Below are 25,330 nucleotides of genomic sequence, written 5' to 3'. Positions count from 1 at the left end.
ATTACCACCGGATACATACATGCCACAGACACATAATTGGGTGAACCTTTTCAGATTGTGACTCAGCTTTGCTAAAGTCCCCAATTAGAGGTGTCCAGGGTTCTTAAGCACACTCTTTTTGCCTTGGATCACAACTTTATTCTTTCTTTTTCTTTCTTTTTTCTTTCTTTTTTTTTCGATTTTTTTTTCGCTTGCTTTCTTTCTCTTTTTTTTTTCACTGCTTTTTCTTGCTTCAAGAATCATTTTTATGATTTTTCAGATCCTCAGTAACATGTCTCCTTTTTCATCATTCTTTCAAGAGCCAACCTTCATGAATCACAAATTCAAAAGACATATGCACTGTTTAAGCATACATTCAGAAGACAAAAGTAATGCCACCACATCAAAATAATTAAACTATTATAAAATTCAGAATTCATGCAATTCTTTTTCTTTTCAATTAAGCACGTTTTTCTTTTAAGAAAGGTGATGGATTCATAGGACATTCATAACTTTAAGGCATAGACACTAAGACACTAATGATCACAAGACACAAACATGGATAAACATAAGCATAAAATTCGAAAAACAGAAGAATAAAGGAAGGAAATCAAAGAACGGGTCCACCTTAGTGATGGCGGCTCTTTCTTCCTCTTGAAGATCCTATGGAGTGCTTGAGCTCCTCAATGTCTCTTCCTTGTCTTTGTTGCTCCTCCCTCATGATTCTTTGGTCTTCTCTAATTTTATGAAGGATGATGGAGTGTTCTTGATGCTCCACCCTTAGTTGTCCCATGTTGGAACTCAATTCTCCTAGGGAGGTGTTCAGTTGCTCCCAATAGTTCTGTGGAGGAAAGTGCATCCCTTGAGGCATCTCAGGGATCTCATGATGAGAGGGGTCTCTTGTGTGCTCCATCCTCTTCTTAGTAATGGGCTTGTCTTCATCAATAGGGGTGTCTCCCTCTATGTCAACTCCAACTGAATAACAGAGGTGACAAATGAGATGAGGGAAGGCTAACCTTGCCAAGGTAGAGGACTTGTCCGCCACCTTATAGAGTTCTTGGGCTATAACCTCATGAACTTCCACTTCTTCTCCAATCATGATGCTATGAATCATGATGGCCCAGTCTAGAGTAACTTCGGACCGGTTGCTAGTGGGAATGATTGAGCGTTGAATGAACTCCAACCATCCTCTAGCCACGGGTTTGAGGTCATGCCTTCTCAATTGAACCGCCTTGCCTCTTGAATCTCTCTTCCATTGTGCGCCCTCTTCACATATGACTGTGAGGACTTGGTCCAACCTTTGATCAAAGTTGACCCTTCTAGTGTAAGGATGTTCATCTCCTTGCATCATGGGCAAATTGAATGCCAACCTTACACTTTCCGGACTAAAATCCAAGTATTTCCCCCGAACCATGGTAAGATAATTCTTTGGATTCGGGTTAACACTTTGATCATGGTTCTTGGTGATCCATGCATTGGCATAGAACTCTTGAACCATCAAGATTCCGACTTGTTGAATGGGGTTGGTAAGAACTTCCCAACCTCTTCTTCGGATCTCATGTCGGATCTCCGGATATTCACCCTTTTTGAGTGAAAAGGGGACCTCAGGGATCACCTTCTTCAAGGCCACAACTTCATAGAAGTGGTCTTGATGCACCCTTGAGATGAATCTCTCCATCTCCCATGACTCGGAGGTGGAAGCTTTTGCCTTCCCTTTCCTCTTTCTAGAGGTTTCTCCGGCCTTGGATGCCATAAATGGTTATGGAAAAACAAAAAGCAATGCTTTTACCACACCAAACTTAAAATGTTTGCTCGTCCTCGAGCAAAAGAAGAAAGAAGAGAGTAGAAGAAGAAGAAATGAGGAGAAAGGGAATGGCTTTGTATTCGGCCAAAGGGGAGAGAGATGGTGTTTAAGGTGTGTGAAAATGAATGAGTGAAGGAGGGTATGGGTGGGAAAGTGGTTTGAATTTGAATGGAGGTGTTGGTGGGGTTTTATGAAGGATGGATGTGAGTGGTGAAGAGAAAGAAGGGATTTGATAGGTGAGGGGTTTTTGGGAAAGAGGTATGGAGGTGATTGGTGAAGAAGAGAGAGAGTGGTAGGGTAGGTGGGGATCCTGTGGGGTCCACAGATCCTGTGGTGTCAAGAAAAAGTCATCCCTGCACCAAATGGCATTCAAAATCACGTTTTGAGCCATTTCTGGCGTTAAACGCCGGGCTGGTGCCCATTCCTGGCGTTTAACGCCAGGTTCTTGCCCTTTTCTGGCGTTTAACGCCAGTCTGGTGCCCCTTTCTGGCGTTAAACGCCCAGAATGGTGCCAGACTGGGCGTTAAATGCCCAACTGCTAGCCTCACTGGCGTTTAAACGCCAGTGGGTTCTTCCTCCAGGGTGTGCTGGTTTTCTTCCTGTTTTTCATTCTGTTTTTGCTTTTTTCATTGATTTTGTGACTTCTCATGATCATCAACCTACAAAAGACATAAAATAACAAAAGAAAATAGTTAATTATAAAACATTGGGTTGCCTCCCAACAAGCGCTTCTTTAATGTCATTAGCTTGACAGAGGACTCTCATGGAGCCTCACAGATACTCAGAGCAATGTTGGAACCTCCCAACACCAAACTTAGAGTTTGAATGTGGGGGTTCAACACTAAACTTAGAGTTTGGTTGTGGCCTCCCAACACCAAACTTAGAGTTTGACTGTGGGGGCTCTGTTTGGCTCTGTTTTGAGAGAAGCTCTTCATGCTTCTTCTCCATGGTGATAGAGGGATATCCTTGGGCCTTAAACACCAAGGATTTTTCATTCACTTGAATGATCAACTCTCCTCTATCAACATCAATCACAGCCTTTGCTGTGGCTAGGAAGGGTCTGCCAAGGATGATGGATTCATCCATGCACTTCCCAGTCTCTAGGACTATGAAGTCAGTAGGGATGTAATGGTCTTCAATCTTAACCAAAACATTTTCTACAAGTCCATGAGCTTGTTTTCTTGAGTTATCTGCCATTTCTAGTGAGATTTTTGCAGCTTGTACCTCAAAGATCCCTAGCTTCTCCATTACAGAGAGGGGCATGAGGTTTACACTTGACCCTAAGTCACACAGAGCCTTCTTGAAGGTCATGGTGCCTATGGTACAAGGTATTGAAAACTTCCCAGGATCCTGCCTCTTTTGAGGCAGTTTTTGCCTAGACAAGTCATCCAGTTCTTTGGTGAGCAAAGGGGGTTCATCCTCCCAAGTCTCATTTCCAAATAACTTGTCATTTAGCTTCATGATTGCTCCAAGGTATTTAGCAACTTGCTCTTCAGTGACATACTCATCCTCTTCAGAGGAAGAATACTCATCAGAGCTCATGAATGGCAGAAGTAATTCCAATGGAATCTCTATGGTCTCATTTTGAGCCTCAGATTCCCATGGTTCCTCATTGGGGAACTCATAGGAGGCCAGTGGACGTCCAGTGAGGTCTTCCTCAGTGGCGTTCACTGCCTCTTCTTCCTCCCAGAATTCGGCCATGTTGATGGCTTTGCACTCTCCTTTTGGATTTTCTTCAGTATTGCTTGGGAGAGTACTAGGAGGGAGTTCAGTAATTTTCTTGCTCAGCTGACCCACTTGTCCTTCCAAATTTCTGATGGAGGACCTTGTTTCAGTCATGAAACTTTGAGTGGTCTTGATTAGATCAGAGACCATGGTTGCTAAGTCAGAGGTATTCTGCTTGGAATTCTCTGTCTGTTGCTGAGAAGATGATGGAAAAGGCTTGCCATTGCTAAACCTGTTTCTTCCACCATTGTTATTGAAACCTTGTTGAGGTCTCTCTTGATTCTTCCATGAGAAATTTGGGTGATTTCTCCATGAAGAATTATAGGTGTTTCCATAGGGTTCTCCTAGGTAATTCACCTCTTCTATTGAAGGGTTCTCAGGATCATATGCTTCTTCTTCAGATGAAGCATCTTTAGTACTGCTTTGTGCATTTTGCATTCCAGACAGACTCTGAGAAATCAAATTGACTTGTTGAGTCAATATCTTGTTCTGAGCCAATATGGCATTCAGAGCATCAATCTCAAGAACTCCTTTCTTCTGATTAGTCCCATTGATCACAGGATTCCTTTCAGAAGTGTACATGAATTGGTTATTTGCAACCATTTCAATCAGTTCTTGAGCCTCTGTAGGCGTCTTCTTCAGATGAAGAGATCCTCCAGCAGAGCTATCCAAAGACATCTTGGATAGTTCAGAGAGACCATCATAGAAAATACCTATAATGCTCCATTCAGAAAGCATGTCTGAGGGACATTTTCTGATTAATTGTTTGTATCTTTCCCAAGCTTCATAGAGGGATTCTCCATCCTTTTGTCTGAAGGTTTGGACTTCCACTCTAAGCTTACTCAATTTTTGAGGTGGAAAGAACTTTGCCAAGAAGGCATTGACTAGCTTTTCCCAAGAGTCCAGGCTTTCTTTAGGTTGAGAGTTCAACCATATCCTAGCTCTGTCTCTTACAGCAAAAGGGAATAGCATCAGTCTGTAGACCTCAGGGTCAACCCCATTAGTCTTGACAGTGTCACAGATTTGCAAGAACTCAGCTAAAAACTGATGAGGATCTTCCATTGGAAGTCCATGGAACTTGCAATTCTGTTGCATTAGAGAAACTAATTGAGGCTTAAGCTCAAAGTTGTTTGCTCTAATGGCAGGGATAGAGATGCTTCTCCCATAGAAGTCGGGAGTAGGTGCAGTAAAGTCACCCAGCACCTTCCTTGCATTGTTTGCATTGTTGTTTTCGGCTGCCATGTGTTCTTCTTCTTTGAAGAATTCGGTCAGGTCCTCTAAAGAGAGTTGTGCTTTGGCTTCTCTTAGCTTTCTCTTCAAGGTCCTTTCAGGTTCAGGATCAGGCTCAACAAGAATGCTTTTGTCTTTGCTCCTGCTCATAAGAAAGATAAGGGAACAAGAAAATTGTGGAATCCTCTATGTCACAGTATAGAGATTCCTTGAAGTGTCAGAGGAAAAGAAGAGTAGAAGACAGAAGTAGAAAATTCGAACTTATCAAAGGAGATGGAGTTCGAATTTTGCATTAAGGTATAGTGTTAGTCCATAAATAGAAGGATGTGAGGAGTAATTTTCGAAAATTAAGTGGAAGATTTTGAAAATATTTTTGAAAAACATTACTTAATTTTCGAAAATGAAAGTGGGAAAGAAATAAGATGATTTTTGAAAAAGATTTTGAAATTAGAAGTCAAAAAGATTTGATTGAAAACTATTTTGAAAAAGATGAGGTTAAGAAGATATGATTGATTTTAAAAATATGTGATTGAAAATATATGATTTGAAAACAATTTTAAAAAGATTTGATTTTAAAAATTAGTAACTTGGCTATCAAGAAAAGATATGATTCAAACATTAAACCTTTCTCAACAGAAAAGGCAACATACTTGAAATGTTCAATCAAATCATTAATTGATAGTAAGTGTTCATACCCTGACCGAGCTCCTCCAGCTCGGCAAAATCATAAAAGGTCCGACCTCATCTTAAGGCTCACGCCTAAAGGTCGGACCTCGGACGATAATGCAAGGAAGGCCCATCAGAAGGAACACAGCCCAAAATCTAAAGGCCGAAAAGGCCTAGAAGAGGCGGTTCCACAAAGATAGAGATAAAACTCCCAAAAGATAAGATAAGATAAGAATATCTTATCCAGGGAAGATCACGGCCAACTACTATAAATACACTGGAGCACCCAGGTATGAGACACATTCTACATTCTACACATATCTGCTTGGACCCATGCTAACTTAAGCATCGGAGTGTCATTGCAGGTACAACCACCCGCCGCTCAGCGCATCAAGCTCGGGTCACGGAACCCCCACCTCGGGTCTTGCCAGACGACCGAGCTCCACGTTTCAGGTAACCCTCGGAACATTGGCGCCGTTGCCGGGGACCTGGAAAGTCATCCCTTTACCATGGCGGACGACCCTCCCAACAATGACCACGCTACATCAGAACAAGAGGAGGAAGTTGACACCGGAGAACGACCGGACAGCCCTCTATCACCGCGCACTCCAGGAGAAAACAAACAGAATCGCCCAAAGACATCACTCCCAAACAAAGATCCACAAAATCCCGAAAAAGAAAAGAGCTCGGAAATTCTAGAAGCAGTCCTGGCACAACAGAACCGACTGAAACAACTCGAAGAGGACATAAAGAAGCAGAAAGAACTGAACAAGATCTGAGAAGGGAGGCTCGCAAGCGCAGAGAATTAGAAGAAAAACTACGGAAAATAGAGGCCAACCTGAAAGACCGGACGGAACGCGGCACCACCCCCGAAGGCAACCATGATCCCTTCACGCAAGAGATCATGGAGGAGAAGGTACCGCGAAACTTCAAACCACCCGATATGGATCTCTACGACGGCACCACCGTCCAAGTCACCACCTCAGCAACTTCAGAAGCAGAATGAACCTGGTCGACGCCTCCGACGCGATTCGATGCAAAGCCTTCCCCACCACTCTCACCAAGTCAGCCATGAAGTGGTTCGACAACCTGCCACCAAAATCAATCACCAGCTTCGAAGACCTAACCAAAAAATTCCTAACGAGGTTCTCTATTCAAAAGGACAAGACAAAACATGCCCCCAGTCTACTCGGGGTCAAACAAGGTAACCAAGAAACTCTCCGAGAATACATGGAGCGATTCAACAAAGCCTGCCTGGACATACAACACTTGCCCACTGAAGCAGCTATCATGGGACTGGCAAACGGCCTAAAGGAAGGACCGTTTAGCCAATCCCTATCCAAACGATACCCGACCTCCCTATACGAGGTGCAGGAGCGGGCAGAAAAATATATCAATATGGAGGAAACCTCCCAGCTAAGAGACTCTTCTAGGAAGGAATCAACCTACCCACTCCGAGATCGAGATCGGGAACAGAAGAAGAAAGAAGAACCCAACTCGGACAAGCCACGGAAGTACCACAACTACACCCCCCTCCGAGTCTCCCTGGTAGACATCTACAGAGAAGTATGCCACACCGAAAAGATCCCACCACCCCGACCTCTAAAACACAAGAGAGCGGGGAGAGATCGGTCCGAATACTGTGAATATCACAAGCTCTACGGTCATTCTACCAACGACTGCCACGACCTAAAGAATGTTATAGAAAAGCTAGCCAGAGAAGGAAAACTCGACAGGTACATAGCAGAGAAAGGAGAAGAGACCAAGAAGAGAAGGAGGGGAGATAACGAAGATCGGACCGAACAAACCCCGCAAACCCCTGAAAGGCACGTACACATGATAAACGGAGGTTTTGCAGGTGGAGGAACATCCAGATCCTCGCGAAAAAGACACCTCAAAGAAGTCTATCATGTCCGAGAAGACAGTCCCCTGCCCGAGTTACCCACTATCTTATTTACCCGAGAAGATGCTCAGGGGATAATACCCGGGCACGACGATCCAATGGTGATCACCGTTATTCTAGCAAACGCCAACTTACATCGAACCCTGATTGACCAGGGAAGCTCAGCAGATATCCTGTTCAAAGCGGCCTTCGACAAGCTCGGACTTGAAGAAAAAGAGCTAAAAGCCTATCCCACCGACCTATTTGGGCTAGGGGACACCCCGATCCATCCCTTAGGATACATCTCGCTACACACTACCTTTGGAAGAGGCGAGCAATCTAAAACATTAAGCATCGACTACATTGTAGTCGACGTCACTTCAGCATACAATGCCCTCATTGGGCGACCAACCTTAAACAGACTGGCAGCTATAGTCTCGACCCCACACCTCTGTATGAAGTTCCCTACCACAAAAGGAATCGCTACCCTAAAGGGCGACCAAAAACTAGCACGGCGATGCTACAACGAAAGCCTAAGCCTAAAAGGGAAAGAGATCAACACGATAGAACTCGGACGAGTTCAAGCCCGAGAAGATCTTCGGCCACAACCAGAGGGAGAAATCGAAAAAGTCCAGATTGGGAGCACACCTGAAAAAATAACAAACATAGGGGCAAATCTCGAGACAGGCCTAAAAGAGGAACTCATAAACCTCTTAAGGGAGAATTCCGACCTCTTCGCCTGGAAAGCCTCCGACATGCCAGGCATAAGCCCCGATCTGATGTGCCATAAGCTATCAGTGTACCCGGGATCCCGACCTGTCCATCAAAGACGCAGGAAGCTCGGGCCCGAACGCATGCAAGCAATAGAAGAACAAGTACAAGCACTACTAGATGCAGGGTTCATTAGGGAAGTAAAATACCCCCTATGGCTCGCAAACGTGGTCCTGGTAAAAAAGCCCAATGGAAAATGGAGGATGTGCGTCGACTACACGGATCTCAACAAAGCCTGCCCCAAAGATCCATATCCGCTACCAAACATCGACGCCTTAGTAGACGCAGCCTCAGGCTATAGATATCTCTCCTTCATGGACGCATACTCGGGATACAACCAAATCCCGATGTATGGACCTGACCAAGAAAAGACCTCGTTCATAACCCCAAGGGCAAACTACTGCTACGTAGTAATGCCCTTCGGGCTGAAGAACGCAGGGGCAACCTACCAGAGGCTAATGAACAAAGTGTTCTCAGAGCACATCGGACTACAACTGGAGGTGTACGTCGACGACATGCTGGTAAAGACACAAGAAGACAGAAACTTGCTGACCGACCTCACCAGTGTCTTCGGCACCCTCAGAAAACACAACATGAGACTTAACCCGACGAAGTGCACCTTCGCCGCAGAAGCCGGAAAGTTCTTAGGCTTCATGCTGACTCAAAGGGGCATCGAAGCAAACCCGGACAAATGCCAAGCAATACTCAATATGAAGAGCCCGACGTGTGTCAAAGAAGTACAACAACTGAATGGAAGGCTGGCCGCCCTATCAAGATTCTTGGCAGGATCAGCAATAAAATCACTACCTCTCTACTCACTCCTAAAGAAAGGGAAACCCTTCTCGTGGACCCCGGAGTGCGAAAAAGCCTTTCAAGAATTCAAGGAATTCCTCGGGCAACCACCAGTCCTAACCCGACCTTTAAAAGGGGAAGAGCTCATACTATACCTCTCGGTCGGACATCGAGCAATCGCTTCAGCATTAATACGAGAAAATGACCAAGGACAACACCCCATATACTTTGTAAGCAAGGCACTACAAGGGGCCGAATTAAACTATCAGAAAATAGAAAAATTCGCCTACGCCCTAGTGTTCACAGCTCGGAGGCTCCGTCCCTACTTTCAAGCCCACACCATCAAAGTCCGGACAAACCAACCCATGAGACACATCCTACAAAAAACAGACCTGGCAGGGCGAATCCTACAATGGGCGGTGGAACTGTCCGAGTTCGACCTCCACTATGAAGCCCGGACTGCCATAAAATCCCAGTATCTAGCCGACTTCTTCGCAGAATACACTGAGACCCCTGGAACCCCACTCTCGTGGAACCTGTATGTCGATGGGTCCTCAAACAAAACAGGAAGCGGAGCCGGTGTTATACTCGAAAGCGACCAAGGAACGTGGATAGAACTATCCCTAAAATTCGAGTTCCAGGCTTCAAACAACCAAGCCGAATACGAGGCCCTACTAGCAGGTCTAAAGCTAGCCGAAGAGGTCGGAGCCCAGAGAATCACGATCTTCAGCGACTCCCAGGTCATCACATCACAAGTAAATGGAAGTTACCAGGCCAAAGACCCAACTATGAAAAAATACCTGGACCAAACACAGGCACAATTACGCCACTTTCCAGAAATACAAATACAGCACATACCTCGGGAACAAAATGCCCGGGCAGACGCCCTCTCAAAGCTCGCTAGCACCAAGCCCGGAGGCAACAACAGAAGTCTCCTCCAAGAAACCTTACAATCTCCCTCCGTGCTAAGAGAGGAAGAAACGCTAAATATATCCAACCAACAGCAAGGATGGATGACCCCCATACTCAACTACCTGAAGTCGGGAACTCTCCCCGCCGAAAGAAAAGAAGCTAAAAGATTTACAAAGGACGCCCAAAATTATACACTAATTCATGACGTATTATACAGAAGAGGATTCTCAAACCCCCTCCTTAGGTGCGTCCCAACCTCAGAAACAAAAGGCGTCCTCAAAGAAGTCCACGAAGGCATGTGTGGGAACCATCTCGGAGCTCGGGCACTATCCAAAAAAGTAGTCAGAGCCGGGTTCTACTGGCCGACCTTGCAAAAAGACGCAACAGAGTTTGTGAAAATATGCCCCCCTGCCAAAAACACGCCAATTTTCACAAGGCACCACCCGAAGACCTTATTAGCATCACTGCACCATGGCCCTTCGCAAAATGGGGACTCGACCTACTCGGCCCGTTCCCACAAGGACCGGGGCAAGTCAAATACCTCATAGTAGGGGTCGACTACTTCACAAAGTGGATCGAAGCTGAACCCTTAACCACCATTACGGCTCAGAAAAGCCGCAAATTCCTATACAAAAACATTGTCACAAGGTTCGGAGTCCCCTACTCCATCACAACAGACAATGGAACACAATTCACGGACACAAATTTTCAGAAATTGGTGGCCGAACTAAAAATCAAACAGCAATTCACATCAGTCGAGCACCCACAAGCCAATGGGCAAGCAGAAGCTGCAAATAAAGTCATCTTGGCCGGGTTAAAATGAAGACTCCAAGGGGCCAAAGGGGCATGGGCCGAAGAGCCCCCCCAGGTGCTATGGGCATATCGGACAACCCCACACTCTACAACGGGAGAATCGCCATTCCGACTAGCTTATGGAATGGAGGCAATGATTCCTATTGAAATAGAGGAAGGGTCACCTAGAACCATCTTCTACAACGAAAAAGATAACCCGCAGGCACAAAGGGAAGAACTCGACCTCCTCCCCGAGGTCCGAGAAAGAGCTCGGATTCGAGAAGAAGCCTTAAAACGGCGAACGGCCCTCAGATACAATCAGAAAGTAATAAAGCGAAGCTTCTCCATTCACGACCTGATCCTAATCCGAAATGACATCGGAACACAAAAGTCGGGAGAAGGAAAGCTAGCTGCAAATTGGAAAGGACCCTACAAGGTAACAGAAGTCTTAGGGACAGGCTATTACAAAATATCCGACCTAGAGGGCAATGAGCTGCCCAGGGCCTGGCACGCCTGTAACCTAAGACGGTACTACAGCTAGAAAAATTTAACCCAAGGTGTACTCTTTTTCCCTACAAGGGTTTTTTAATGAGACACCCGGTTAAAGTAAGACACCCGAACCAGTCAAGGGTAAACACTCTGTAAATATTCTTTCTTTTTAATACTAATCAAATTTCTCTATTTTCTTTTCTTCTTCCTCATGAGGAAACAAAATCCTAGAAAGTACCACGCCAAGGCGCATTAATTTATGCTCGGCAAAACGCAAAAAATCATTTGCCAAGAGACCACACAAGGTCGGCAAAGATAAAGCGACGAGGTTCAAATTAATGTGAGAAGTTATAAAGTAACTCTGAAAAGGCTCAAAAAGCCAAATAAAAAGAGATTACAAAAATAACTTAAAGGGCCAACCGGCAACAAGGTCGGACCCAACAAAGGAGGTACTCGAAACGTCCGAGGTCCGAGGAAAAAGCCCGGATCAAAAGGAAGAAGCCTTAAAACGGCGAAAACAAGGATTTCGAAAACGCTTACTAAAAAGTTGCTTTACAAAAACAACTAAAAAGTACAAGCGAAAGAACGAAATCGAAGGAAGTTTCGAAAACGCTTACTAAAAAGTTGCTTTACAAAAAACAACTAAAAAGTACAAGCGAAAGAACGAAATCGAAGGAAGTTTCGAAAACGCTTACTAAAAAGTTGCTTTACAAAAAACAACTAAAAAGTACAAGCGAAAGAACGAAATCGAAGGAAGTTTCGAAAACGCTTACTAAAAAGTTGCTTTACAAAAACAACTAAAAGTACAAGCGAAAGAACGAAATCGAAGGAAGTTTCGAAAACGCTTACTAAAAAGTTGCTTTACAAAACAACTAAAAAGTACAAAGCGAAAGAACGAAACCAAAGGCAAAAGTTCCAAGCGCTAGCTAAAAAGTTGTTATCCAAAAACAACTAAAAAGCATAAAAGCGAAACAAAAAGCCAAAACGCGAACAAAAACACCGCATAAATAAGCTAAAAAGTTACTACAAGTAGCTAATAAGCAAAAAGGTGTCCAAAGCGTTCGCAGAAACCATCCAAAAACAAAAGAGCCCACAGGTCGGGCAAAACACCAAAAAAAAAGATTACAGAGGATCAAGGCCCTTTCCGGACTCCACATCAACAGCAGGCTGCGGAGGAAACATAGATATCGGGACTGCATCGACGGCAACGTCATCCCGGTTTGAAACCTCCACGCCAGATCCATTCCCGACCAAAGGTGAAGTCGGGTTCTCAACTGGAACACTGGGATCGGACATCGGAACCTCATCCTCGGTAGGAGCAGGAACAATCTTTCCCTCCACAACAACGTTATCCGTACTGAATAAGCTCAGATCCAGGTCGGGAGCAAGAACCCGGACCTGATCCCTCAAATTCACAAACATAGCATCCATACCCTTGGCCACATGACCTTCCAGCTCGTAAAAATCATCCCGAGCAGATTGCAACTTCTCCTTTGTCTCCACAAGCTCGGCATACAGCTTAGTATAATTCTCTGTAGCCGCCTTCGCCATCTCCTCAGATGTCTTCGCTGACGCCACAGCCGCGGTAGCTTTAGCTTTCTCTTTCTCCAAAGACGCCTCCTGCTCAGTAATCCTGGCAGCCTTCAGTTGACTAATCCTCTCAAACTCAGACTGAGCCTTCTCAAGTCGGGAGCTGGTCGCACCAATAGGGGATTTCTTGAACTCCCGGGCAATAGCGGCATGAAGACTAGCCATCCAGACACAGCTCCGCGCCATATACTGAAAATGATGCTCCATAGACACATCATCAGTAGAAATAAAGGTCTGAGGGAGAATATGCTGCTCAACCCAACCAAGAGCATCAAAATCCTTATCATTGAAACCGGCAGGCTCTTGAGAGGTCCTCTGCTTCTTGGGAGGAGGACCCGAGAACGGAGGAGGAGAAGAGGTAGCAGGCCCAGAGGTCGGAGGATCCTGACTTATAGCTCGGAATTGGGGAGTCGGAATAGTCTTCGACCGAGTCTGAACACCCACAGTAGTCTTCTGCGGAGAAGATCGGGCGGAAGCCTCCCGGCCTCGATATTCCGAGCAGCCACAGACTTCTTCGTCCGGCGAAGGAACTTCATAGAATCCGCCTGAGAAGACATCTCTGCAAGAAATAAAAAAGAAAAGGATTACCACAACAGAAATTCCACCAAAAACAAGCAAAACCAAAAAACTAAAAAGATGAATCTCGGAAGAGGTCGGGAACTACCTAACTCGGAACGGAGAAGGCTTGGATCTCCCAACATTTTCTTCGTGTCCAAGTGAGGTGCCCGACCCCATAAACTGCTCACCACACCCACAAAAGCCTGCTCCACCTCATCTAGACTCTCAAAGGTATACTTAGCAGACACTATATTCTCCTGCCAACAAAGAGGAAAAGAAGGCTCCCCACTCTCATCTAGAAAGAAAGGTCGGACGTCTCCAGCAGCCCGGACCTTGAAATAAAAGTTCTTAAAATCGTGAAAAGACTCATCATACAGGGTACAAAACTTCCTCCCCTGGTTAGCCCTAAAGGAGACCCAAGATACCTTCCCTCCACCCGAACCCGGCTTCGTCAACACAAACAAATAGGAAAAAAGGGAAATAGAGGGAGAGACACCCAGAAACTGACACAAAAGTTGAAACAGCTTTAAAAATGCCCAAGAATTTGGATGGAGCTGCGTAGGGGCAAGGTTACAAGACCACAACACCTCGGACTCCAGGTCGGTAAAAGGAAGTCGGACACTCAGCTTAGAGAAAAAACAATCATAAGCGTAAAAGAAGAGCTTCTCGGAACTATCTAAGGGCGGGAAGCAAACTCTCTCCTCGGAATCCGGGGCTACTAATTCATAATCCCTCTCAGACTCTCTATCTTCACATATGCTACATTGCCTACGAAACCTAGCTAAATACTCAGAATCTACCACAGAAGGGACTCTTAGAGGAACAGGATCTACCCAACCAAGACCACTCGGAATCTTGGTCGACATCGCTTGAAGAACCTTTCGAGACATAAAAATCTTGCCTACAAAGAAAAATACAAACAGCGAGCAAAAATCATAAAGCAGACGGCGAAAACCCATTCAGCAAAACAAGAAACAAAGATCTTTTAGAAAGAAAATGCAGCAACCCGAAACGAAATACCAGAGAAAAGAGCCCCCCCATACAAACAAACAAAGTAATGGCGGCGCCTCTTTTCGGGGCAACCCAGGCATAGAGAAAAAGAAACAAACAAGGAGCCACACAAAAGAAACAGAAGCATATGTGCACAAGAAAAGAGATGGGAACAAACCTGGAAGAAGGAAGCGAGGACGACGAGCTCCAAGACAAGGAGAACGGAACGGCGGCGCAGAGGAAACCCCGGAAAAGCACGCGGAAAAATTCGGAGAAGAAGAGCAAAGAGAAAAGCGATGCTCGAAAAAGGAAATGGCGAAACTTAAAAAACAAAGAAGGGAACAGAATAAACGAAAGGAAGGGAGCAAATAAATAATACCGTCACAGAGCCCGAACGGAAATCGAGGAGAAACGGTAAAATGCAATAAATGCAGGAACGGTCATTTTGAATTTTGAAAAGACTACTATGCCCGAGCTCGACCTCCCAAAAAAGGACGAACTCGGGCAGGGCACTGTTCATACCCTGACCGAGCTCCTCCAGCTCGGCAAAATCATAAAAGGTCCGACCTCATCTTAAGGCTCACGCCTAAAGGTCGGACCTCGGACGATAATGCAAGGAAGGCCCATCAGAAGGAACACAGCCCAAAATCTAAAGGCCGAAAAGGCCTAGAAGAGGCGGTTCCACAAAGATAGAGATAAAACTCCCAAAAGATAAGATAAGATAAGAATATCTTATCCAGGGAAGATCACGGCCAACTACTATAAATACACTGGAGCACCCAGGTATGAGACACATTCTACATTCTACACATATCTGCTTGGACCCATGCTAACTTAAGCATCGGAGTGTCATTGCAGGTACAACCACCCGCCGCTCAGCGCATCAAGCTCGGGTCACGGAACCCCCACCTCGGGTCTTGCCAGACGACCGAGCTCCACGTTTCAGGTAACCCTCGGAACAGTAAGTATCTTTGAAAAAGGAAAGAAATTGATTTTGAAAACATTTGATTGAAAAGATATGATTTGAAAAAGATTTGATTTTGAAAAACTTTGAAAACTTGAAAAAAAATTGATTTGAAAACAAAATCCTCCCCCTTGTGCCATCCTGGCGTTAAACGCCCAGAATGGTGCACATTCTGGCGTTTAACGCCCAAAACTATACCCTTTTGGGCGTTAAACGCCCAACCAGGTACCCTGGCTGGCATTTAAACGCCAGTCTGTCCTTCTTCACTGGGCGTTTTGAACGCCCAGATTTTTCTGTGCAATTCCTCTGCTGTATGTTTTGAATCTTCAATTCTCTATATTATTGACTTGAAAAGACACAAATTAAAAATATTTTTGGATTTTTAATAATAAGGAAAAATCAAAATGCAACTAAAATCAAATAACAATGCATGCAAGACACCAAACTTAGCAGTTTGTATACCACTGACACTAACAATATGAGAATGCATATGAGACACACAAAACACTTCAAGTCAATAGAATTCAAAGATCAGAGCAAGTAAATCATCAAGAACATTCTGAAGTTTACTAAGACACATGAATGAATGCATGCAATTGACACCTAACTTAAAATGAGACACCAGACTCAAACAAGAAATTTTTGGGTTTTATGTTTTTTTTTATTTTTTTTTTGTGTTTTTCGAAAATTAAGTGAAAAAAGGTATCAAAATTCTTAATGATAATTCCAGGAATCAGTGCAATGTTAGTCTAAGACTCCGGTCCAGGAATTAGACATGGCTTCACAGCCAGCCAAGCTTTCAAAGAAAGCTTCGGTCCAAAACACTAGACATGGCCAGAGGCCAGCCAAGCCTTAGCAGATCACTGCTCCAAAAGCAAGATTGATGAAAATCAACAAGCTCTTGTGATGATAAGTTGAAACCTCGGTCCAATGAGATTAGACATGGCTTCTCAGCCAGCCAGACTTCAACAAATCATCATGAAACTCTAGAATTCATCTTCAAGAATTTCGAAAAAAAATACCTAATCTAAGCAACAAGATGAACCTTCAGTTGTCCAAACTGAACAATCCTTGGCATTGTTACCAAAAGCTTGCTCAAAACTTAGAACAATCCCCGGCAACGGCGCCAAAAACTTGGTGCGCGAAATTGTGAACAATTCTTTTCACAACTCTCATAATCCCCGGTCATGAACTCCAAAAACTTGGTAGCTCAATTCCATGGCATTACACAACTTCGCACAACTAACCAGCAAGTGCACTGGGTCATCCAAGTAATACCTTACGTGAGTAAGGGTCGATCCCACGGAGATTGTTAGTATGAAGCAAGCTATGGTCATCTTGCAAATCTTAGTCAGGCAGACTCAAATGTATATGGTGATGAACGAAAATAATATAAAAGATAAGGATAGATATACTTATGTAATTCATTGGTAGGAACTTCAGATAAGTGCATGAAGATGCCTTCCCTTCCGTCTCTCTGCTTTCCTACTGTCTTCATCCAATCCTTCTTACTCCTTTCCATGGCAAGCTCGTGTAGGGTTTCACCGTTGTCAATGGCTACCTCCCATCCTCTCAGTGAAAGCGATTGCATATGCCCTGTCACGGCACGCGAAATTCAGCTGTCAGTTCTCGGTCAGGCCGGAATAATATCCATTGATACTTTTGCGTCTGTCACTAACGCCCCGCCTGCTAGGAGTTTGAAGCACGTCACAGTCATTCAGTCATTGAATCCTACTCAGAATACCACATACAAGGTTAGACCTTCCGGATTCTCTTGAATGCTGCCATCAGTTCTCGCCTATACCACGAAGACTCTGATCTCACGGAATGGTTGGCTCGTTTGTCAGGCGAGCACTCGGTTGTCAGGCGATCAACCATGCATCGTGCAATCAGGAATCCAAGAGATATTCACTAGAGCCTTGGTTGCTTGTAGAACAAGAGTGGTTGTCAGTCACCTTGTTCATAAGTGAGAATGATGATGAGTGTCACGGATCATCACATTCATCAAGTTGAAGAACAAGTGATATCTTAGAACAAGAACAAGCGGAATTGAATGGAAGAACAATAGTAATTGCATTAATACTCGAGGTACAGCAGAGCTCCACACCTTAATCTATGGTGTGTAGAAACTCCACCGTTGAAAATACATAAGCATAAGGTCTAGGCATGGCCGAATGGCCAGCCTCCCAATGATCTAAGATAGCATAAAACACGAAGATAGCTACCCAGATATCTCAATACAATAGTCAAAGGTCCTACTTATAGAAAACTAGTAGCCTAGGGTGTACAGAAATGAGTAAATGACATAAAAATCCACTTCCGGGCCCACTTGGTGTGTGCTTGGGCTGAGCAATGAAGCATTTTCGTGTAGAGACTCTTCTTGGAGTTAAACGCCAGCTTTTATGCCAGTTTGGGCGTTTAACTCCCATTTGGGTGCCAGTTCCAGCGTTTAACGCTGGGATTTCTTGAGGTGACTTTGAACGCCGGTTTGGGCCATCAAATCTTGGGCAAAGTATGGACTATCATATATTGCTGGAAAGCCCAGGATGTCTACTTTCCAACGCCGTTGAGAGCGCGCCAATTGGGCTTCTGTAGCTCCAGAAAATCCACTTCGAGTGCAGGGAGGTCAGAATCCAACAGCATCTGCAGTCCTTTTTAGTCCCTGAATCAGATTTTTGCTCAGGTCCCTCAATTTCAGCCAGAAAATACCTGAAATCACAGAAAAACACACAAACTCATAGTAAAGTCCAGAAAAGTGAATTTTAACTAAAAACTAATAAAAATATACTAAAAACTAACTAGATCATACCAAAAACATACTAAAAACAATGCCAAAAAGTGTATAAATTATCCGCTCATCAGGTACACATCTGCGGATCACTCCGTCAGCACATCTCTTAAAGAGATATGGTTCATCCCAGAGGTAGTACTTGGCATCTGAAATTAATTTCTTTCTCTGCACATAGCTGTACTCTTTGGGATTGAACCTCACAGCTTTAAAATTTGCAATATCTGCAAACCATGGAGCTTCCTGAATGGCAAAGAGTTGCTCATCTGGGAAAGTCTCAGAGATCTCAGTAGAAGGGAGGGACGCCCCAGCTACTGGTTCTATTCGGGACAGATGATCAGCTACTTGGTTCTCTGTCCTTTTTCTGTCTCTTACTTCTATATCAAACTCTTGCAGAAGCAACACCCATCTTATAAGCCTGGGTTTTGAATCCTGCTTTGTGAGTAAGTATTTAAGAGCAGCATGGTCAGTGTACACAACTACTTTGGATCCCACTAGATAGGATCTAAACTTGTCAATGGCATAGACCACTGCAAGTAACTCTTTTTCTGTGGTTGTGTAGTTCTTCTGTGCGTCATTTAGAACACGGCTGGCATAGTAAATGACGTGCAGAAGCTTGTTATGCCTCTGTCCCAACACTGCACCAATGGCATGGTCACTGGCATCACACATTAGTTCAAATGGCAATGTCCAATCTAGTGCAGAGATAACTGGTGCTGTGACCAACTTAGCTTTCAGGGTTTCAAATGCCTGCAGACACTGTGTGTCAAACACAAATGGTGTGTCAGCAGCTAACAGGTTACTCAAAGGTTTTGCAATTTTTGAAAATCCTTTATAAACCTTCTGTAGAATCCTGCATGCCCCAGAAAGCTTCTGATTGCCTTAACATTGGTAGGTGGTGGTAATTTTTCAATCACCTCTACCTTTGCCTTATCCACCTCTATTCCATTGCTTGAAAATTTGTGCCCAAGGACAATTCCTTCAGTCACCATAAAGTGACATTTGTCCCAGTTTAAAACCAGGTTAGTCTCTTGGCACCTTTTCAAGACAAGTGCTAGGTGATTAAGACAGGAGTTAAATGAGTCTCCATATACTGAAAAGTCATCCATGAAGACTTCCAGAAATTTCTCTACCATATCTGAGAAGATAGAGAGCATGCACCTTTGAAAGGTTGCAGGTGCATTGCACAGACCAAAAGGCATCCTCCTGTAGGCAAACACGCCAGAAGGGCAAGTGAATGCTGTTTTCTCTTGGTCCTGAGGATCTACTGCAATTTGGTTGTAGCCTAAATAGCCATCCAAAAAGCAGTAATAATCATGGCCAGCTAGTCTTTCTAGCATTTGGTCTATGAATGGTAAAGGGAAATGATCCTTTCTGGTGGCTGTGTTGAGCCTTCTGTAATCAATACACATGCGCCACCCTGTGACTGTTCTTGTAGGAACCAGTTCATTTTTTTCATTATGAACCACTGTCATGCCTCCCTTTTTGGGAACAACTTGGACAGGGCTCACCCAGGGGCTATCAGAAATAGGATAAATAATCCCAGCCTCTAGTAATTTAGTGACCACTTTCTGCACCACCTCCTTCATGGCTGGATTTAGCCTCCTCTGTGGTTGGACCACTGGTTTGGCATTATCCTCCAATAGGATCTTGTGCATGCATCTAGCTGGGCTAATGCCCTTAAGGTCACTTATGGACCACCCAAGAGCTGTCTTGTGTGTCCTTAGCACTTGAATCAATGCTTCCTCTTCCTGTGAATTTAAAGCAGAGCTTATAATCACTGGAAAAGTGTCACCCTCTCCCAGAAATGCATATTTCAGGGATGGTGGTAGTGGTTTGAGTTCAGGCTTAGGAGGCTTATCCTCCTCCTGAGGAATTTTCGAAAATTCCTTTGCCTCCTCTGGTTCTCCTTGATCAGGTTGAGCATCTTTGAAGATGTCCTCAAGCTCTGATTCTGGGCTTTCAGCCATATTGATCTCTTCTACCAGAGAGTCAATGATGTCAGCACCCATGCAGTCATTTGGTGTGTCTGGATGCTGCATAGCTTTTACAGCATTCAACTTGAACTCATCCTCATTGACTCTCAAGGTTACTTCCCCTTTTTGTACATCAATGAGAGTTCGCCCAGTTGCTAGGAAAGGTCTTCCTAGAATGAGAGTTGCACTCTTGTGCTCCTCCATTTCCAGCACCACAAAGTCAGTTGGAAAGGCAAATGGCCCAACCTTGACAATTGATGACAAGTCATCATATACCCATTTTTCAAGCTAATTTTACTTGTTTTGTTAGCATTTATGCACTTTCTTGTATCCTAAGTAAGTGATTTGGAGTGAAAATGCATAACTTCTCTGAATCAAGCAACCACCATGAAATTAATGTTAAATCATGAGGTTTAAGCTAATTTTAATTGAATTTTAATTGATTTATAAGCCTCTTGAGTTTAGCGATACTTGGAGTGTTGTTTTGGTTTATTATAGGTGAAGAAAAGAAAAGAAAAGGAAAAGCGTGGCCTAAGAAGTGTAGCCTAAGGAAAGGAAAGCGTGGTCAAAGCCCAAGGAAGTGTGCCGCATGCAAAGGGGGAGGCAACATTGCCCTCCACAAGGGCACACTGCCCTCTAGAAGGGCAACATAAAGGAACCAACCAAGGAAGGCAACTCTGCCCTGCCCACTACAAGGGCAGAGCACAAAATGTGCCTTGAGATCAAGAGGAAGAGAACCTTGCCCTGCCCTTGTGGAGGGCAGAATCGGGCTCTCTAAGGAAGAAATTCAAGGGAAAAATGTCACCCATGCATGCCACAAGACTCGAACAAGGAACCATGAGGAAGCCAAGAACTAAGGTTGATTGCCGTGCCAAGAAGCCAAGAAAAAATGAGAAGCGTGTGCCCCAGCCGTGTTTCGAACACGGGACATGAAAGAAGGGACGTTGCCCTGCCCTCTGCGCGGGCAGGGCAGAATCTTGTGGTTGGCGCACCAATTTTCGTCCCTGGCGCACCAATTCTCTCCTGGCAGCACCAACGCGCGCTACGCTCGTCCCTGGCAGCACCAACTTTTCCTGCCCTGCCCTTGGCGCGGGCAGGGCAGCATCTTACGCACCAAGGCCGCGCCCAGCTCGCACCAACCGTCCGCACCATGCATCAATTTTCTGCCCTGCCCTCCACAAGGGCAGGGCAGCCTCCTGGGAGTGACTTTTCATGGGCCGAAAATTCAATTAAAAATCCAATTGAATTCCTTTCTTCACCAATTCAAAAGCCCATCCAAATCCCACTATCCAAGAATAGAAAGCGTATAAATAGGAGTTAGTTTGATGTAATTAGGACCTTTTTTTGCACTTTTACTTGTGCACTTTTACCTTCACTTTTGAATTTTACTTTTACCTTTCTTTTGAGCTTTGGCACTTGTTCTTGGTGACTTCACTGAGATTTCTGAGAATTGGGGAAGAGAATTGATCTCTCTTCTTCCTCATTCTTGCCTGAGCATCTCTAATCTTCTGTTTTTGAGTTTTGGGTGTGAGAAATTGAGGAAATTCTATCTCAATTCCCATTCAAACTCTCTTTAAATCTTCTCTGCATAATTCAATTCAATTTCAATTTCCTTTACTGCTTCTTCTTTAAATTTTCTGTCAATTGCTTCGATAACTCAGATCTGGGAAGGAAATTGAGTTTTAGGCTCTGCTACCTAAGCTCTTGAGTCCTGAGATCAAAATTCACTTTGGGTTCTTCTGTGAACCTTGCTGCACTTTAATTTCCATTTCTGTTTGATCCAATTCATCTTCTACTTAACTGATTGTTGCAATTTACTTTCTCTTTGTTTAAATTCTGCAACCCCAGTCCTCAAACCCCTTTTACATTCAAGCAATTTACATTTCTTGCCATTTAAGTTACTGCTATTTACATTTCTTGCACTTTAAGTTTCAGTTATTTACTTTCTTGTTCTTTAAGATTCTGCAAGTTTACTTTCCTGTTCTTTAATTTACTGCAATTTCCCCTCTCCCTTTACATTTCAAGCAATTTATCTTCTGTTAAATACAACCCACTCAACTAAAACTTGATTTGCTTGACTAAATCAACCACTAAACTAAAATTGCTCAATCCTTCAATCCTTGTGGGATCGACCTCACTCATGTGAGTTATTACTACTTGATGCGACCCGGTACACTTGCCGGTGAGTTTTGTGTCGGATCATTTTCCGCACATCAAGTTTTTGGCGCCGTTGCCGGGGATTGAAATAGATTGACAATGATTAAGTGAAGTGGAGGTCTAGATTAAGCATTTTTTCTTTTCTGTTATTCTAATTCTTACTAACACACTAACTGTTTGAATTTTTGCTTAAACTAACTAAAACCTCATTCTAGCAATAGATTGAAGTTTTCTTAATTTTCTGGGTCTGTGTGTTTATTGTTGTGTGTTTGTATGTCAGGTATAGAAAGATCTTCCCCTATCATCTCTGAAATTGATCAAAGAACTCTTCGGAGAATAAGAAGAGCTGAAAGAGGGAAGAACGTTGTTGGAGAAGAAGAATCTGAGGAGGAATTCCAAGAAATGGAAGGAGATACCAATCAACCAGGAGAAGGAGCCAACAATAATCAACAGAGAAGAGTCTTGGCTTCATACACATTTGCAAATGCTAGGCATTGTGGGAGTAGCATTCTTCCTCCCAATGTCAATGCAAACAATTTTGAACTCAAGCCACAACTCATCACTCTGGTTCAAAACAATTGTTCTTTTGGAGGAGGGCCTTTGGAGGATCCAAATCAACATTTGTCTACTTTCTTGAGAATCTGTGACACAGTGAAAACCAATGGTGTACCTCCTGATAGCTACAAGTTGCTGCTCTTCCCATTCTCTCTCAGAGATAAAGCCACTCAATGGCTAGAGACCTTTCCAAAAGAAAGCATCAACAATTGGGATGACTTGGTGAGCAAGTTCCTTGCTAAATTTTATCCCCCTCAAAGAATCCTAAGGTTGAAGACTGAGGTTCAAACGTTCACTCAATTGGAGGCTGAAAACTTATATGAAGCATGGGAAAGATATAAAGCTCTATTGAGGAAGTGTCCACCAGAGATGTTCACTGAGTGGGACAAGTTGCAGAACTTTTATGAGGGACTCACTCTTAAAGCTCAAGAAGCTCTTGATCACTCTGCCGGAGGCTCATTACAACTCATGAAGACCACAGAGGAAGCTCGAAACCTCATTGATATGGTGGCCAACAACCAATATTTCTTTGCTCATCAAAGACAACGCCAACCATCACAGAGAAGAGGAGTAATGGAGTTGGAAGGAGTTGATTCTATTCTGGCTCAGAACAAGATGATGCAGCAGCAGATTCAACAACAATTTGAGCAAATGGCCAAAAGGATTGATGGCTTACAAGTGGCAGCAGTGAGCACCACAAGCCAACCTCCAACCACTTGGGTGCAAAGTGAAGAAACTCAAGAAGAGCAACAACAAGAGCAAGTCCAATACATGCACAACCAAAATCCTGGAACAAATGAAGTCTATGGTGACACTTACAATCCATCTTGGAAGAACCATCCCAACCTCAGATGGGGAGACAACCATAATCAAAACCAACAACCATGGCAAAGAAACACAAGTCAGAACAATTGGAAAAACACAAACAACCCCCAGCCAAACACTAACCAAAACTCATACAGAAAACCACAAAACAACTACCCAAATGCTAACCAATATCCACCCAATAACCACCCAACCAACCAAAACACTTATCTTCATCCATCAACACCCCAAAATCAACCCACCTCACAAGACTCACAGAGAATCACCAATCTAGAGCTGCTCATGGAGAAACTAATGAAGAACCAAGAATTGACAACAAAGAACCAAGAAGCCTCCATGAAGAACCTAGAGAGGCAGATTGGACAAATCTCCAAGAAGATTTCTGTTGAAAAACCATCAAGTTCACTACCTAGTGACACCATTCCCAACCCAAAAGAAGAATGCAAGGTCGTGCAACTAAGAAGTGGAAAGGTGTTATTGGATGGTAACCAAGGAGCAACCAAGAACAATGACAATGAGCTAACAAAGAATGATGAAGCCATCAACAAGGACATGATGACCAAGAATGCTCCAGAAAAACTCACAGAGGAAGACAACAAACCACAGAATTTGAAGAAAGGAAAGAAGATCTTGGAGGAACCAATTCCAAAATAGCATCAAGTGGAGAAAAGCTCAACACCACCACTGCCTTATCCACAGAGATTTCACAAGGAAACAGAGGATCAGCATTTCCACAAATTTCTTGAGACTTTCAAGAAGTTGGAGATCAACATACCTTTGGCCGAGGCTTTGGAGCAAATGCCTTTATATGCCAAGTTCTTAAAGGAGCTCATTAACAAGAAGAGACAGTGGAATGAAAAGGAGACTGTAATGCTCAATGAAGAATGCAGTGCACTCATTAAAAAGGGACTCCCTCCCAAGCTTGAAGACCCTGGAGGTTTCTTCTTACCATGCACTATTGGAAATCTGTTCATTAACAAGGGGATGTGCGATCTAGGAGCAAGCATAAATCTAATCCCATATTCTCTAGTGAAAAAGCTTGGCATAGAGGAGGTAAAACCAACACAGATGTCCTTGGAATTGGTGGACCAATCAGTAGTATATCCTAAGGGGCTGATTGAGAACCTTTTAGTTAAGGTTGGCAAGTTCATCTATCCGGCAGACTTTGTGATCCTGGATTCTTCAGAAAGTGGGAGTGACTCCATAATACTTGGTCGACCATTTCTGGCCACTGCTAGAGCCATTGTGGATATAGAGCAAGGAGAGTTAACCCTCAGGATGCATGCGGAGAGCATCATCCTGAAAGTCTTTCCAGAATTATAAAGGGATGAAGAAACAAGCAAAATGAGTGATGATCTCCTTCCAAAGCAATCAACTGACAAGGAAGTAGAACAGAAAAACAAACAGATGCAAGAAGAAAAAGGGATTCAAAAGGAAGCAGGGGTGATAAGCAAGAAGGAAGGTATCACAACTCAAGTAACTGTCAAGAAAAAAAGATCAACAAGCAAGAAAAAGGTGAAGAGCAAGAAAAAAGCTCACAAAGGGTGGAAGAACAAGAGAATCCCAACTGAAGGATTTTCTAAAGGTGATAAAGTGCAACTAGTATATCAACAACAGGGAGCAGAAGATTATTACACTGTCAACCAAATACTTTCTCTTGAGCATATGGAAATTGAGCATCAAAGCACACAGAGAAAGCTGACAGTGAGAGGTGACAAGTTGAGACATCACCAACATCAACCACCTTAAAGGGAAGTCCAATGTCAAGCTAGTGACAATAAAAGAGCGCTTCATGGGAGGCAACCCATGATTTAAGATTTCTGTCTTCTCTTTCATTTAATAAGCTATGATTCCTCTGAATATGATTTTGAACTTTCATGCCTAA

The 25,330-nt window shown here is 43.8% G+C and overlaps 1 non-coding gene across 1 annotated transcript; it reads left to right on the top strand.

Moving 5' to 3' along the window:
- Positions 1–4,240: 4,240 nt before the first annotated feature.
- LOC130964345 (small nucleolar RNA R71) lies at positions 4,241–4,348 on the top strand. The gene has a single exon (XR_009080442.1). It is a non-coding gene; the product is annotated as a small nucleolar RNA R71 (small nucleolar RNA).
- Positions 4,349–25,330: the final 20,982 nt, after the last annotated feature.

The sequence above is a fragment of the Arachis stenosperma genome, chromosome 2 (assembly GCF_014773155.1).
Source record: "Arachis stenosperma cultivar V10309 chromosome 2, arast.V10309.gnm1.PFL2, whole genome shotgun sequence".
Taxonomy (NCBI): Eukaryota; Viridiplantae; Streptophyta; class Magnoliopsida; order Fabales; family Fabaceae; genus Arachis; species Arachis stenosperma.
The sequence above is the reverse complement of the archived record's forward strand: the minus strand, read 5'-3'. Positions and strand labels throughout refer to the sequence as shown.